This window comes from Puma concolor, chromosome D4, assembly GCF_028749965.1.
Source record: "Puma concolor isolate L17-30 chromosome D4, mPumCon1.1.hap2, whole genome shotgun sequence".
NCBI classification, from domain to species: Eukaryota; Metazoa; Chordata; class Mammalia; order Carnivora; family Felidae; genus Puma; species Puma concolor.
The window spans coordinates 47826537-47842805 of NC_141679.1; the positions used below are offsets into that span (position 1 = coordinate 47826537).

General features: G+C 38.0%; 2 long non-coding RNA genes across 2 annotated transcripts in view; both read right to left on the reverse strand.

The window, feature by feature from the left end:
• Positions 1 to 1825: 1825 nt before the first annotated feature.
• LOC147574859 (uncharacterized) lies at positions 1826 to 13036 on the reverse strand. The gene is made up of 2 exons (XR_015243579.1): positions 12471 to 13036; positions 1826 to 5561 (listed from the first exon to the last, which is right to left on the reverse strand). It is a non-coding gene; the product is annotated as an uncharacterized LOC147574859 (long non-coding RNA).
• A 50-nt stretch (positions 13037 to 13086) lies between these two features.
• Positions 13087 to 16269, reverse strand: part of LOC147574860 (uncharacterized) — a 44605-nt gene continuing 41422 nt past the window's right edge. Inside the window, exon 6 of the long non-coding RNA XR_015243582.1 lies at positions 13087 to 14218. This is a non-coding gene — a long non-coding RNA (uncharacterized LOC147574860). The remainder of the gene's footprint in view (positions 14219 to 16269) is intronic.

Sequence of the window (16269 nt, forward strand, 5' to 3'; positions counted from 1 at the left end):
ACCTGAATAAGCCTGTAACTATTGAAGCCCAGGCCTAGATGGCTTCACTGGTGAATTCTATGAAATGCTGAAAGAAGAATTAATGCCAACTCTTTACAAACACTGCCAAAACAGAAAATGAGAACATACATCCCAACTCGCTGTATGAGGCCAGTATTACCCCAGTTCCAAAATCAGACAAAGGTATCACAAGATAAGAAGACTATAGTCCAATATCTCTTATGAATTAAATGCAAAAATGCTCAACAAAATACTAGCAAATGGATTCTAACAATATACATAAAATATTATATAAATCATGACCAAGGGGCACTAATCTCAGGAATGGGAGGTAGCATTAACATCCAAAAATCAATGTAATATACCGTATCATGAGAATAAAGAACAAGCCCACAAATCATCTCAATAGACACAGAAAAAGTATATGGCAAAATCCAACACCTTTTCATAACAAAAACATTCAACAAAGTACAAATGGAAGGGAACTTCCTTCTATTGATAGAAGGGCATCTACCAAACAAACCAACAAAGAATCCCACAGTCATCATACTTAATAATGAAAGACAAATGTTTTCTAAGATCAGGAAAAACAAGGATGTCTGATCTCACCACTTTTGTTCAACCTTGCACTGGATGTTTTAGTGATGGCAATCAGGCAAGAGCATACAGATTGGAAAGAAGTAGCAAAGCTATGACTATTTGCTGACAACAAACTTGTATATAAGAAAATCCTAAGTCTCTAGGTCACCAAAAATCTTCCAGAACTAATTAAATTCAGCAAGAATACAAACAAAAAAATCAATACACAAAAACCAGTCCTATTTCCACACACTTGCAATAAAGAATTTGAAGACAAAATTGAGAAAACAATTCCATTTGCAATAGGATTAAAAATAATAAAATATTTAGGAATAATTTAATAAAGCAAGGGCTAAAATTATGTTCTGCGATACTACAAAACGTCGTTGAAAGAAATTCAGAGTCTATGTAAAGATTAAAGACATCCCAGTTTCATGGATCAGAAGACTTAATATTGTTAGGATGGCACATTCCCTACATCTTTTGATCTACAGAGTTAACACAATATCAAAATCCCAGCTGGCTTCTGTGCAGAAATTGATAAGCTGTTCCCAAGATTCATCTGGATGAATCAATTAAAACAGTCTTAGAAAAAAAAAACTGGAAGATTCATATTCCTGACACAAAATGCACTACAAAACTACAGTTGTCAAGACAGTGTGGTACTGATATCAAAAATAGGCACATAGATCAATGGAAAGGAATCAAGAGCCCATAAATAAACCCATATACCTATGGGGAATTGATTTTTGACAAGAGTGCCAGTACCAACCAATGGGAAATGAAGAGTCTTTTCAACAAATGGCACCGAGACAATCGGACAGCCACAGGCAAAAGGACGTTGAACTCCTATGTCACAACACATACAAAAAATTAACTCAAAATGAATCAAAGGCCTAAATGTAAGGGTTAAAACTACAAACTCCTAAAAGAAACATAGGTACTAATTTTTATACCTTTGGATTAGTTGGTGGTTTCTTACACATACCGCTAAATGCACAGACAACTAAACATAGGTAAATTGGACTTTATGAAAATTAAAAACTTTTTTGGGTTATAGAACATTATGACGAAAATGGAAAGACAAACTATAAAACCCACAGAGTGGGACATTTGATATGCAAATCATATATATGATAAGAAATTTGTATTAAGAATATATAAAGGACTCTTAAATTCAGTAGTAAGGAGCCAATGAATTTTAAAATGGGCAAATGTAAGAACAGACATTTCTCAAAAAGATATATAAAGGACCAATAGGCAACTAAAAAGATGTTTTATTTCGTGTTAAGCCATGATATTAATGAAAACCAAAATCACAATGAGATACTTCACACCCACTAGGAGGGCTATAATCATAGGGACGGATAATAACAAGTGTTGATGAGGATCTGAAGAAAGTCTGTCATACACTGCTGGGAGAAATGTAAAATGGTACCCCCTCCTTTGAAAACAGTCTGTTTAAATACAGAGTTTCCAAGTGACCCAGGAATTGCACTCTTGGGTATATATCCTAGAGAAATGGAAACATGTTCACATAAAAACTTGTACATAAATGTTCATAGTAGCATTAATCATAATAGTCAAAAGGTGGAAAGTCAAATGTCCATCAACTGATGAATGGATAAAATGTGGTCCATTCATGCAACTAAAAGTCATCCATCCATAAAAAGAAAGTAAGTTATGATTTGTGTTACGACAGAGAAGAATCTTGAAAACATGCCAAATAATAGAAGCCAGGCACAAAAAGCCACATACTGTATGATTCCATTCATATGAAATGTCCAGAATGGGCAAATACATAGAAACAGAAGGTGAGTTAATAATTGCCTTGGGCTTTTAGAGATGGAAGAAGTAGGGAGTGGCTGCTATTACATATGGGATTTCTCTTAGAGATGATACGATATTCTACAATTGATTGTGTGATGCTTTCACAGTTCTGTGAATATACCAAAACCCTTGAATTGTACACTTTTTATTGTACACCTTAAATGAGTAAACTGCAGGATATATTAATTACAGCTCAATAAAGTTGTTTAAAAAGAGAGGATAAGGACTGCACACCTCCCACTGTTTTTTTACAGTTAGGTGCAACTAGCTTTAAAGCAATTCTCTACCCTGCTTCCTTTGTGATTTGTTGAACATCTGTACCTTCTGTTTATATATAAAAATTTGTAGTACTCTTGCACCTATTTCCTCATCAGATAACCTGAGTTCTTTATATACTCAATTAGGAAAGAAAAGAGAAATTAGAAAAATATATGACTTAATACTGGAAGTTCTGCTCCGCTGCAAAGAGATTATTCTGGAAAAAAAAAGACAAAAAACAAAAAAACTGGGCAAGAACAGGAGAAATAGGCTGAATTCCGAATAGGTTACTGCTTCCAAGGACAAAGAAGGCACCATCTGTAACACGCATCTTTATTTAGCAATAAAGAGCTTGTTCCTAAGAGGAAAATACCTCTTGAACTAAACCAAATAGGCCCCTCTACCAGGAGAGGGGATTCGGCCTCCCACTTGACTCCCCAGAAGTGGATTTCACAAATCTACATGCAACCCAGAATTGAACCGCATTATCTACTCACAATAAAATTGTGGGCCTTAAGTACCCCATTTTTATTCCTTCATCTTGCCTGCCAGAGATTCTATTGATGAACCAAATAATAGAGGAAAATGTGAACGGCCTATGGCTGCTTCCTTGTCAAAAATGGAAAGAAAAAAAAAAAAGAAAGAAAGAAAAGATCTCCAATTACACACATTAGCCTTAATTTTGGCCTTTGGATGATCAGATAATGTTTCTGCCCATGAAATGAATTCTTGTGGCAAGTCCATGCTTTCCAGTGTCAAAAATAAAAGCTTCCAATTAACTGTCAAAAGCTTTTCCAGCATCTGGAGACAGGAGTAAATTGGAATCTTTTATATTGGTAGCTTTTGACATTATATTAAACAATCTTCTAGGGTTGTCATGGTCCATTCTTTGTATCTATCTCAAATGGTTTGTGTTTATCAATTGTTTTATTAGGCAATCTAATCTTTTAGCTCAATTTCGACATTTCTTATATTTGAGTAAAGTCGAGGGACCTTTTTGCTACTGTGCAATCATCTTCACATTGTTTTCAGGAGGACAAAGCCAGGGATATGTTTTAGAGTATAAGAGGGGTTTGTGTGTGTTTGTAGTTGGTGGTGATGGTGGTGGTGGTGTTTATGTTTTTTTTTGTTTGTTTGGTTTGGTTTTTGGGTTTTTTTTTTTTTTTTTTTTTGGCCTTTTCTTCCTTTAAAAAGTCAGTCCTGCTTAGGGTTACATGCTGTAGTCTCAGCACTAGCAACCAGAATACTATCTAGACAATGAATCGGATACTGTAGATTGCTGTAATCTCTTCTACAAGGAAAGGTAAATATCAGAGCTATTGATCCATGCTTACGTACTTCTTTCCGAGCCTGAGATTTTTCTCTTGAAAATAGAAAATGCTGCATGGAAGCATTTCCCATTTCCCAGTATCTTCTCTACTCTCAAGGATTTTCTTTGTTTTACATTTGAAAAAGTAATCAAGTAACATAAATTTATGAGCTCAGGATTTTTCCCTTGCTCTTAACTCTAAAACTTTTCAAGAAGAGTTAGAAGCAAAGAAGCCTCTTTTTTTTTAAATTTTATTTCTTCATATGTTAATATCTGGGGCTATTTTCTCATTTGATTTCTGTTTTCTTTGTTCCTCTTTCATAAGAATGTCTGCATTTACCACATTTAACTTGTGTTCCTTTTGGATTCATAAACGCATATATTTTTCTTTAATCAAACTTCGTGTTCCCTGGGAAGCTAAAAATTATTCCAGGCTGAGTGTATTCTGTATTAACAAAAATATATATATAGTGAAATCATTTGTATTCATTTTTCAGAATACTTCTCAGCCCAGTTTTGAAAGTCTTTACATTATTGGATTTGTTCATTTGAATTTTTTTTCACTAATGTAATTCAAATATGCAGACGACCAACCATATAGATGTGAAAAGAACCGGAGCAATCATACCTAGAAGGGAGAGGAGTGATTCCTTTAGAGCAAATAAGTAAAGAGAAGCAGTGTGAAGGCATAAGCTCCCTGGTGCTCTTCCTCCCAGTCTCTGAGCACTTTCTGGCTGAACCAGATGAGGCTTTTCACCTGATCTGGTCCACCTTGCTGGGCCAGAACACACTCTAGGGCCAGAAATAACTGGTAAATATCAACCAGTTATTTACACAGAGTCTCCAGGTCCCCTGGGAATGTGGGTGGACAAAGGCGTGTGTGAACTAAGGAGGTGCCAGTCTGTAGCCAGGAGTTATTGGTCCAAGAGCAAAGAGAAGTCGTAAGTACCCATCAGAGTAATGTAGTCAAAGCCAGAGGAGAATGGAAAGAGTTCAGAAACAGAGCGCAGACGGGTCAGAATCAGCAGTTAGGGAAGAGGCCATGAAAAAGTTGAGATGATAACCTGCATTTGTCCCTGGCTCTGGCTGCATGTCCTCAGGGGGAGATGTGAGGGTTTAAAGGGACGAGGCAGGGTCAGCTACCACCCACCCCTGGACCTCTCCTCAGTCCTGACAGTAAGGGAACACCGCCAGGGGCACTGTGGCTCCAAAGGTAAAACAGTGCCTGGTGTTGTGGCTTAGCCTCGCCATTCCTCTCTTGCTCCACCAAAGATCCCCTTTCATATACTTTTGGAGGCTCCAAAAGTATATGAAAACCCAAAAGTTGGAGGGGTTCAAAGTCTCCAACCCCTGTCTCCAACCTCCCCTCCCCATCAGTCATTAACACACTGATGTCCCTGGGATGCTGCTTCTAATCCACCTGCATCTCACATTCCTCCTTCCATTGTGTTTCCTCCTCCTGGGATTTTCCTTTCCATCCGCCTTCTCCTAGAGACTATGCGGGTCGAAGGTCTTCTATAAAACTCTCCCTACCCCTTCATCATCCTCCAAGTCGCCAGCCATCCAAGATTCAACCTCCTTTCTCCTATAAAGAAAAACAAACGTGACAATGTTGGGGATGGGCAAAGTTGAAAGGATTTAGTATCTCAATAATTATAGCTCTCCCTTGAACCTTTTGTATGGAAATACGCAGCATGTTTCTCTAGCAATTTAGGTTATGTTTCAGAAGGCTAGTTAATTTCCTACCAGCCTGTGTTCCTAAATTATTCTTAACCCCAAAGTGTATGATGAGGAACCAGAACCCCATCTTTCTTTATATTTTTTTCTACATAAGGCAGCTCTTTGAGGAACTCTTTATACTTATTAATATTTTTCAGTGATGCCAGGGTACCATACCTTCCTTCTCCATGGGGTGAGGTTGTTGAAAACTCAGAAGATGATGTAATAGCTAACGTCTATGGGGCACTGACTATATGGGTCAAATGCTGAGGTAAGTACTGCATTGCATGGACTATCTCATTTAATCCCCACAACTATTATCCTCATTTTATACATGAGGAAACTAAGGCTCACAGAAATTCATTAACCTGCCCAAGAGAGTGGGATAGCCAAAATTCAGGGGAAAAAAATTTGAGGGAAAATGAGGAGAAACAATGCTTTTGAAAGGGAATTACGAACAATAATAAGTGACATAATATGCTGCAGGGCTCATGTTAGTAAGGTGGTGGCCCGGAAGCCTCTCCGCATTGACATAAGGGTACTTGCCTTGATTTAGGGATGGCACAATACTGGGTTGAGGCATTGGCAAGCTTCCTTCCAGATGGAGTAAATGAATGAGACCTGAAGGGCTTCTGGCAGCAGGCAGAACTTTAGAGAATAGAAATGTGCTTTTCTGCAAGACCCATTTCCACCCCTGAATGCTCCATGCCCTGGATGTGGACCATACACCCAAAGGAATTGTAGCTACAGTCAGGAGCACTGGCCTGGTTTAATTCTTTAGTACAAGAGTGGAGGCCTTGGCTAAAAGAATTTCTGGGTTTGAGCTGCCGATACTTGATCAATCAAGTGGAGAGTTCACGTACAGCCTTCAGTACTGGGTATAACACAGAAAGCCCACAATATTTGGTCTTAATACTGTCATTGTTATTATCACTGGGGAACCATGGATAAGAGTATGGACTCTGGAGTCAGACTGCCTGGGGCTTAAATTTAGTAAGTACTACCTACTACAGTGTACCCTTGAGTAAACTATTTAACATTTCTCTTCCTCCATTTGTTTGAAAAATAGAGGTAATAACAGCACCAATTTTATCAGATTTCTCTGAGGAGCCAATGTAAGTAAACTAATACTTTTGCTTGGCACACAGCTGGCACTCCATAAATATTAACTAGTCTCATTATGATTGTCATCACTATTGGCCATCATCTCTGATCCCGGATTTGGGGTGACAGGAAGTGACTGGATGGGAATATGCTGAGCTCCAGCAACACAGATGACCATGCAATAGGCATGTAAGCTAAAGTCTCACCAACCAGACCCCCATTCTCAGACAATAACTCAGAGGGCTCACCCACTTCCCTTATCACTTCTGCCTAGCACAGGCCCTCATTACTTCCTACTTGTGTTATTGCAAACTCCTCCAGGCTGGTCTCCCCAAGTCTGGTCTTTCTTCTCTATCAATATGGCTAGCAGACCAATCTTTCTGCCTGAGGTCAGAGTTCCTATCATACAGCCTATCTTCTTCAGCCCTGGACCCCTTGTACTAGACCTCACATTGGGGAGATGCCAAACGAAGGTTTTCCAAGATCACTGTGAGTTCCCTTCACCAGCTGGGAAATGATGTCAGTAATATAAGAAAAAGAGGGACTCTGGCCATAGTAATGGTGGTGGCTTGTTAATAGTGGTAAATTCCACTGTGCTCTGCTTCCAAAGCACTTTGATATGCTGCTCTAGGAGGGAGGCAAAGCAGGCAATAACGCCATTTTAAAGGGAAGCAAACTAAAGATTGATTACAGAGATAACATGACTCAGCCAAGGTACAACTTCATTTGATAGTTCAAACTGGGTCCCAAAGCACCTCAGCTGGTTTCACTTCGTCTCTTTTCCACAACCACTCAGAAAACACCAAATTACATTTCCTGATGCATTGTGCCAGTGTGATTAGAAGGATAATGGTCAACATTTCTTGAGTACTTTCTAAGTGTCAGGAACCATGGTAAGCATTCTGCATGGGTTATATAATTCGATTCTCTCAATAGCCACAGTTGCCCATTTTTCAAATGAATAAACATGAAACTTGCAGATATTAAATTACCAGCCCAGGGTAACTCAGTGATGCCAAGTGAACAGAGAAGGGCTATAAACACCTGTGCTCTCAACTATCTGCCTCCTCGGCCCCTGGATTCTTTAAGCTTTGTGCCAGTAACCAGAGATGGCCCTATAATTTGGGCTTTTCCTACAACAGTTAAATCCAACACAAAAATTACATAATGACTTGAAAATGCATTTAAGTTATGCTCTATAGTTTTGAATCTATCATTTGACCAAATTCTTTTTTCATTACTCAGATTTTATTTACACATTTTTCCACCTGAGAATTCCTTAACTAAAATATTAAATATATTTTCCCTACAAACATTTTGTAATGAGTGGTGTTGTTTTGTTCATACAGCTTTGGATTCCTAATTCTTTCTAATTTTTTAGGTTTATCATGGTTCCAGGACATTCTCGCCTAAACCAGAGTTTTTCTGCTTAGTACCAAAGCTACCAAGGGTATTTTCATAACACTTCATCAATTGTATTTCTTTTTTTGATTTGTATATTTTTCCATTTGAATATATTTTATACATCAAAAAGACTAACCCAGTCTCTTACTCATGGCACCTTTTAAAAACAGTTTGTTAGTTGACACTGATACTGATGGGTTTGTATGTACCAAAATTTTAATGTTTATGGAATTAAATCAATTGATATTTTTCTTCATGCTTTTCACCATTGCTTTTATGCTTAGAAAGTCCTTTCCTATCCCTCAGAGAGAATCTGCCCACACTATCTTTAGTAATTTCTATGTTCTTTTTGTTTATCCTTCCTTCCCTGTCCCTTCCTCCAGTCACTCTCTGTCCCTAGTCATCATTTATCTTTTTCCCTCCCTCGCTCTCCTTCCCTTATTCTCTTATCATTTTTTTTAAAGGTTATTTTTGAGAGAGAGACATTGAGACAGAGAATCCCAAGCAGGTTCTGCACTGTCAGCACAGAGCCCAATGTGAGGTTCGAACTCATGAACTGTGAGATTGTGACCTGAGCTGAAATCAAGAGTCGGGTGCTTAACTAAGCCACCCAGGCACCCTATTATTTTATCATTTAACTTTTATCTGATATTGATATAAATCATGAGATAAGGATGAACACTTCTATTTTGCCGAAATAGTAAACCAATAGTATGTATGCACTATCTCTTGAATAACTCCTAGACCCCCCTTCTGGTTTCTTTCATCACTTTATTATATACCAAATTCTTCTTTATTTGCAGATTTTTTCAGGGTCATAGTTCTGGGGTAATTATTCTTATGTCAGACAACACTGTATTTTTATGTTCTTATAATAAATTCCATTTGGTCATAATCTATTATTCTTTTAATATATATCTGTATAGGATTTGTTAGCATTTTAGTTAGATCTTTTGTTTTGTGTTTATTCATGAGTGAAATTATGTACAGTTCAGTGTGCTTATGTGGGAAGAGAGTGCCTTTATCAAACTGAATTATTAGCGGCAATGAATAAGCAAACAGCAAAACTTTTCTAACATAGTACAAAAACACAGAAATTATATGGTCCTTAAAAGAATATTTGTTCATAAAACTGTGGCCAAACATTTTTCTCCTGTTTCTTCATGGTTTTTTATGAACTTAAGTTTGCTACTTCTACATCATTTTGGTAATTCATCATTTCTCTGAAAATGGCTGACACGTGTGCTTTTATATGCTTACTTGGTCCTAGTTTTACATTCACTATTTGTTTTTTTTCATCTCATTAGTTTTTTATTGATAATGCTATGTATGCGTTAAGCTATTTAAAAGAGGAATTTCTCTCCAAAAGGACCAGATTTTGAAATCATTCGTGAGTTCTACTGTTTTATAACCCTAATTCATCAATTGCTGATTTTACTTTTATAATTATCTTCTTTTCCATGAACTTATTCTTGTTTTTTCTGATTTCTCCATTTAATCCTCATCCATTCATTTTCATTTCTTATTTAATCATAGCATTAAAAATGTATCTATAAGTATAGATGTGGATATATCCTCAAGTTTTGATATATATTAACAATTTATAATGATAGTTTTGATCTCCCTTTTAATCCAATACATAGAAAGTTCTTTTACAATTTCTTTTTTTTTTTTTTTTTTTATAGGCTTCACACCCAGCATGGAGCCCAACACAGGGGCTCATGACCCCTGAGATCAAGACCTGAGCTGAGATCAAGAGTCAGACGCTTAACCAAGCATCCCCTTTTATAATTTCTAGTGGAATTGTCTTTCTTTAACTGTTGTATTCAGATAATTTGACCAGTGAACTTTTACACTTGAAATTAATTTTTTTTTAATTTTCTGTGATACACAAAGGCTCCTAAATTCTAAACAAATACCAATCTTAAGATAGTGATCAAATTCTCTATGTTCATATTGATTCAATCCTTTTGCCAACTTAATATGTGAATGTCCAAAGAGATCTAAGAGATCTAACAACATTTTGTACATTTGTGTCAGTGATGATTTCTTCTGGTGCTTTGCACACACGTATTTTACGTTATACACTGACACATTTCACCAGTGACTGTATCTTTTATAATGTTAAATTTTTTTTTCCTACTAAAATGCCTTTTACTTTATTTCTGTTTTTTGACTTAACATCTTTGCTGCTCCTACTTCCATTAGGTTTCATTGGCAGGGTGAGGCCTTGCCCAAAGAGTTATTTTCTACCTTTCCAAGTTCATTTATTTTAGGTATATCACTAATATCATGTACTTATTTTGTAGTAGGGTTGTTTGCCAGTGTTTATAGTAAATATGTTTGACACTTCTGCATTATCTTCTTAATTTCTCTTTTTCCTCTTTCTTGCTAAGTTCACTATTTTTTTGCCTTTGGTTGAAAAAAAGCAATGTAAAATGTATGAATTAACTCGCCCGATCTACTGAAGATTAAGGTAATTATTAACCTATTTTTCATAAGAAATTAAAAATTGAAATGCTAGCTATGACTCCTCTCTAGGTGAGAGAAAGCATTTTGTGACCTTTTAAGTTCCTCTCAGTACTAACCACATATTTTTCCCAGTCTTTGTTACTGAATGTGAGAACTTAGAGCTAACTCATTGCCATTCTTTCTAGGTCAGTTAACTTTTTCTTTTCTGTAGGCTCCACACCTAGTGCAGAGCCCAACACAGGGCTCAAACTCATGACCCTGAGATCAAGATCTGAGCTGATATCAAGAGTCACATGGTCAACCAACTGAGCCATTCAGGCACCTCTATATTTGTTTTTATCTCAACAGTTATTTTGGTATTTTCCTTCAACCTTTTAAATAAAATAAAATTCGTCTCTTAAGTAACAACCATATTCATAGATGCTTTTTTTTTTTCTATGTCACACTACCATTTCCCAAATATCTATAGTGTGCCAGGGCCTGTGCTGTCCATTTTACAGACATTATAACTAATTCTTACAAGAACCTATGAAAGCAATTATTCTGCTTCACAGATGAGGAAAGCGAGACTCAGATAATATGTATTTCTGGTGACTCACCATCAAGTGGCTGATATGTAAGGCAGTGATTTTGTTGCAATACCTAAATACTGCAACAGAACAAGGAACAGGGGACACTAGGGGGACAGAAAGAGGAGTGACTTAGTATTCCTGCAGGGGATGAGTGAGGAGGGAGTGAGGAAGGCTTCACCAAAGAGAAAACACTTTAGTTGAGTCATGATGTATGAACCATTTCCCAGGAGAATAAGAAGGAAAAACCATTCTGGGCCCGAGGAACATCTGTAAACACCAGGAGTAAAAGCAGTGTCGGTGTGAGAAAACTGTAAGTATGTGGCTGGAGTGCAGGTGCTTTTATGGCCACAGCAGAAGGTGAATTTGGAAGTGGAAGCAGCGGTCATATTTTGAAGGAATTTTGTGTCATGTTGAGGAGCCTGAAACTCATCCTGTAAATGATGGAGAACAACCAAAGGATATTAAGCAGGAAAATGACAATCCAGTTTGATTGTGGAAAGATCATTCTATGCAATAAATATAAAAGTTGGACTTGGGATGGCCTATGACTAAAGGCAAAGAGATCTGTGAGGAGGTCCCGATTAAAGCAATTGTCGCAGGAATGTTTGGAGCTCTCCTGAATAAAACTGTCACCTGCTGTTTCCCTTTCTGCCTTGACTGTCAAGAAGTTCAAAGCCATATTTAATCCTCATTTACAGTAACTGTAGGAGCCCTCTGAATGAGTATAGTTTTTTCACCTCCATTTCATGGTGTAATTGTTTTCTATTGCTGCTGTAACAAATTACAACTTATTTAGCAGCTAAAGATGACATAAATAGGTAATCTCACTGTCTCCATGTGTCTGAAGTCTATGACAGGTCTCACTGGGCTAAAATCAAGGTGTCTCAGGGCTGTGTTCCTCATTAGAGGCTCTGGGGAATGATCTGCTTCCAAACTCATTCAGTTTCCACACAGTAGTAGAAGTGAGGTCCCAGCTTCCTTGCTAACTGTAAGCCAGGGGTTGGTTCTCAGTCTTCAAATCCCTACCTGCATTCCTTGACGCGTGGTGCCCTTCATCTCCGAAGCCATCAACAGCGGGTCAGGGTCCTTCTTGTGCTTTGAGTATCTCTGACCTCCCCACCCCCCACCTTCTGCCACGTCTCTCTGACACTTCTCCCTGCCTCTCCTCTTTTTAAGGGCTCATGTGATTACACCAAGCCCATGAGATAACTCAGGATACTCACTGTGTTTAGAAGTCAGTGGATTCAGAACTTCAACTCCATCTTCAAAGCCTCCTCACAGCATACTCAGATTACTGTTTAATTAAATTCCAGGTAATGGGGATTTTGGAGGGACATCAATACCAAACACGGTTTTAGTTTTTGATTTCCATTTCAACAGTTTTATTGAAGGGCCTTGATAAAAGGCATCATAAGCCTTTTTTAGAAAAGAATAATTTTTTTATTCTTCTTTATTATGTTGACTCTTTTGGAAATAAAAGTAAATATTGTTACTGCAGAAAGTTTGGAAAATAAAAATGGAAAAAATCAATCACAACCAACCATAAACCCATCACCTATATATGGCCACTGTTAGTATTTATATTTTCTGTCTCATTTTCTTCTTCTCATATTCATAAAAGCTGAAGTTCAAACTACATGTGCAGTATTCTACTTCTTAAGTTAATGTCAGGTTGGGAGCAATTTCTAGCATTTAATACTTACATAATTGCCACACAATATTATAGTGAGTATATATACTTTATTTTTTATTATTTTTTTAGAGAGAGAAAGAGAGCATGAGCAGGGGAGAGAGAGAGAGAGAGTGGGGCGGGGAGAGACGGAGAGGGAGAGGGAGAGGGATGGAGGGAGGGGGGAGAGAGAGAGAGATAGAGAGAGAGAGAGAATCTTAAGCAGGCTCAATGCTCAGCACAGAGCCAGAAATGGGGCTCAATCCCACAATTTTGGGACCTATGCCAAAATCAAGAGTCAGGTGCTCAACCAACTGAGCTACCCAGGTGCCCTATACTGTACTTTTTAAAAGTGCATGGGATGTTGCAAACTTCTCTTTATAAATAACATTGAATTACACATTTTTACTTTGTTGGAATTTTGGATTTTTTCCTGGATATATACTGAAGTGTTGAGTTGGGGTATTATGTCAGTCTTTTTAAAAAGTATTCCTTATATTCTAAAGTATGCTTGTAAACTAACAGGTTTTTAACATATGAAGTCAGAATAAGAAGCTGATTATGACTATATAATTATGATTATATGTCTATCACTTACAATTCCATTGCAAAGATGCAAAAAAAATATTTCTGCAGAGTCATCTTTTCTCGTAATATAGCTCCCATTTCTGAATATACTTGAGACCTACTATAATAAACTTCGATTTACAAAAGCCACTAAAGGATGTGGTAGTCATTATTTCTGTTCGCCAAATATTGCCTGCTCTCTTTAGAGGCGTATCATAAGATTTCATTTCTCTGTTCCCTTGGGTTTGAGGTAGTGAGCTATTTGATTTGGCCGATTACAGGTAATGTAACTGAACAAGTGTGTCACTTATTGGTTGAAAGCTTAAGAGCTACTATGTGATTAGCCTTACACTCTTTACCTGTCCCTTAGAGATTTGCTGTGCTCCAGACTGTGGTTATTTTCCTAGTTTAGGATCTGGAGATGGTACAAGGTAGCAGAGCCCCTTGAAAAGACATAGTGTGAAAGAGAAATACACCTTCCTTCTTTAGTCCACCAAGATTTTAGGATTGTTTGTTGCATAGCGTAATCTCTCCCCATAATCTCCATTATGAGTAGATGACCAACAAAAATTAGTACACAGAAATGAGCTCCTACCATAACAAAAATGTAGCATTAACTAGAAACTGTTGAGGAAACCATCCATGGAGCTGGAAGAACGGTGATCCATGTTTTTTGGTATGTTTTCATGTGCGGTATCTCAGAATGCATACTGTATACCGAACAAAACTGGAGAACTAAGGGAGGAAGTTGGAAAACAGAATGTTAGGAACGTGCTGGCTGCTACCGGCTCTATGTGACAAGGCGAGATCAGCTTATGGTAGAGGTATGCTACGGAATGAACTGGTTGGTTTACAAGCTAGACTAAAAAGGAAATAGAAAGGTCACAAATTCAAGGGCTTGTGGTGTTAGAAGAAATGGCTACTCCCCATACCTAAATAGTAAAATATGTAATTGAGAAGGGGTTTTGAGCAACAAAGGCTGATTCAAACTCTGCCGTGCAGCTAAAACTAAATTAAGGATAATGGCAATAGGGTTAAAAGGTAGTGGTAAAAGCTCTGAGCGGGTTTAATGTGTGTACCCATTTCCTGTTGCTTCTGTGACAAATGACTACAAACTTGATGGCTTAAAATAATGCAGATCTACTTGTATAGTTCTGATAGTTTAAATGGCTCTTTCTGGGCTAAAATCAAAGGGTTGGTAATACTGTGTTCCTTTCTAGAGGCTCATGGGGATAATCCATTTTCTTACCTTGTCTAGTTTCTAAAGGCTGCCCACATTCCTTGCCTCATGGCCCCCTTCCACTTTCAAAGCCAGCCATGGCTGGTCAGGTCTTTCTCCTATCACATGACTCGGACTCTGACACTGACTCTCCTTCTGCCTCCCAATTCTGCTTTTTTAAAAATTATTATTTATTTTTAAGTTAGTTGCCATACAGCCAATTCTGCTTTTAAGGACCCAATTCTACATTGGACCCACCTGCATAATTTAGGATACTCTTCCTGTTTTAAGGTCAGCTGATTCACAAACTTAATTCTCCTTTACCACATAACAGCATAGTCACAAGTGTAGGGATTAGGATGTAAACATCCTTGGGGGACACTTATTATACCTACCACACACTGACATCTAGAATATCCTTTAAAATGAACAACATTGTTTAGAGCAGAGAGATAAAAAGTGTTGTTCTGAACACCTGACCAGCATAAGACACCCACACTGACATCAGGGAAGTGAATGCGTGAGAGAAGGGAAAGGCATGGGAGTGAGGAAGCAAAGACACTCATCAAATAGGAAAGGAACTGTCATGTGTTTTGGTACATGACACTGAAATCAAAGAGAAAGAAATCCAATGAAGTTCTTGAGAGAATTATCTTGCCCCCCAAAATCAACCTGAAATAAAAGAGAACATGACAGTTCATGACTTAAGGTAACACTGAGACTTTTGCCATCATTTGTTAGAATGTAAGCTAAGAAGTCTGCCTAACCCCAAGGGCCGTATATTCCCTGATACCCACTTTAAACGTGGCCATGGAAGGTCATAGAAAGTGAGACTGGACTGAGCCAAGGACCATAAGTATAATGAACCAGGAAGCCCCTCTTCTACCAGAAGAGGCACTTGATAACATCTACCCAGTGAGACTTCCCAGTGGCAACAACCCAGTAATTGAGGTATGCCTCCTGTCTGTTCACTACCCAAGCAAGAGTGCTCATTGAAATTATCCAGGTCCTGTTTTATCCTGTCACTGGGTGTGGGTAGGTGGGTGAGTAAAGAGGTTGATAACCTGCAATTTTAGGTATAGGTCTCTAGACCACCAGGAGCTATATCTGGACTATATGTTGCATCATTCTTGATATGAAACTACCAGAGATTCTGGACTTTGTGCTTGGTGCTATGACTGGATGGATTTTGGGTTGTCTCCCTTAAAGGAGCAGGGAGAGAGAGTGTATTTTACCTGCGGGGAGGAGAGAGGAGCAAAAGTTTGGTAACTGAAAGGGCAGAATGTGATCATCATTAGTGCTGCTCACTAATATCCAGTTCTTATTTCCTTCCACCCATACAGAAGATTGAGCATCTCAGCCCTTTTTGGTTGGCCAGGACAACAGGAGTAGTTCCGAACATTGGATCTCCATTTCCAGGTCAGCATACTTAATTTCTTGTCCAAGTGTCTCCTGAGTTCTCTTCCCCATGCTGGAGTGATCCTAGAAGCATGTGTGAAGACCGAACTTCTACCAAACTTCCAGACTTTCCTGACCAACCCACTTTGGACAAATAATTTGAGGAATA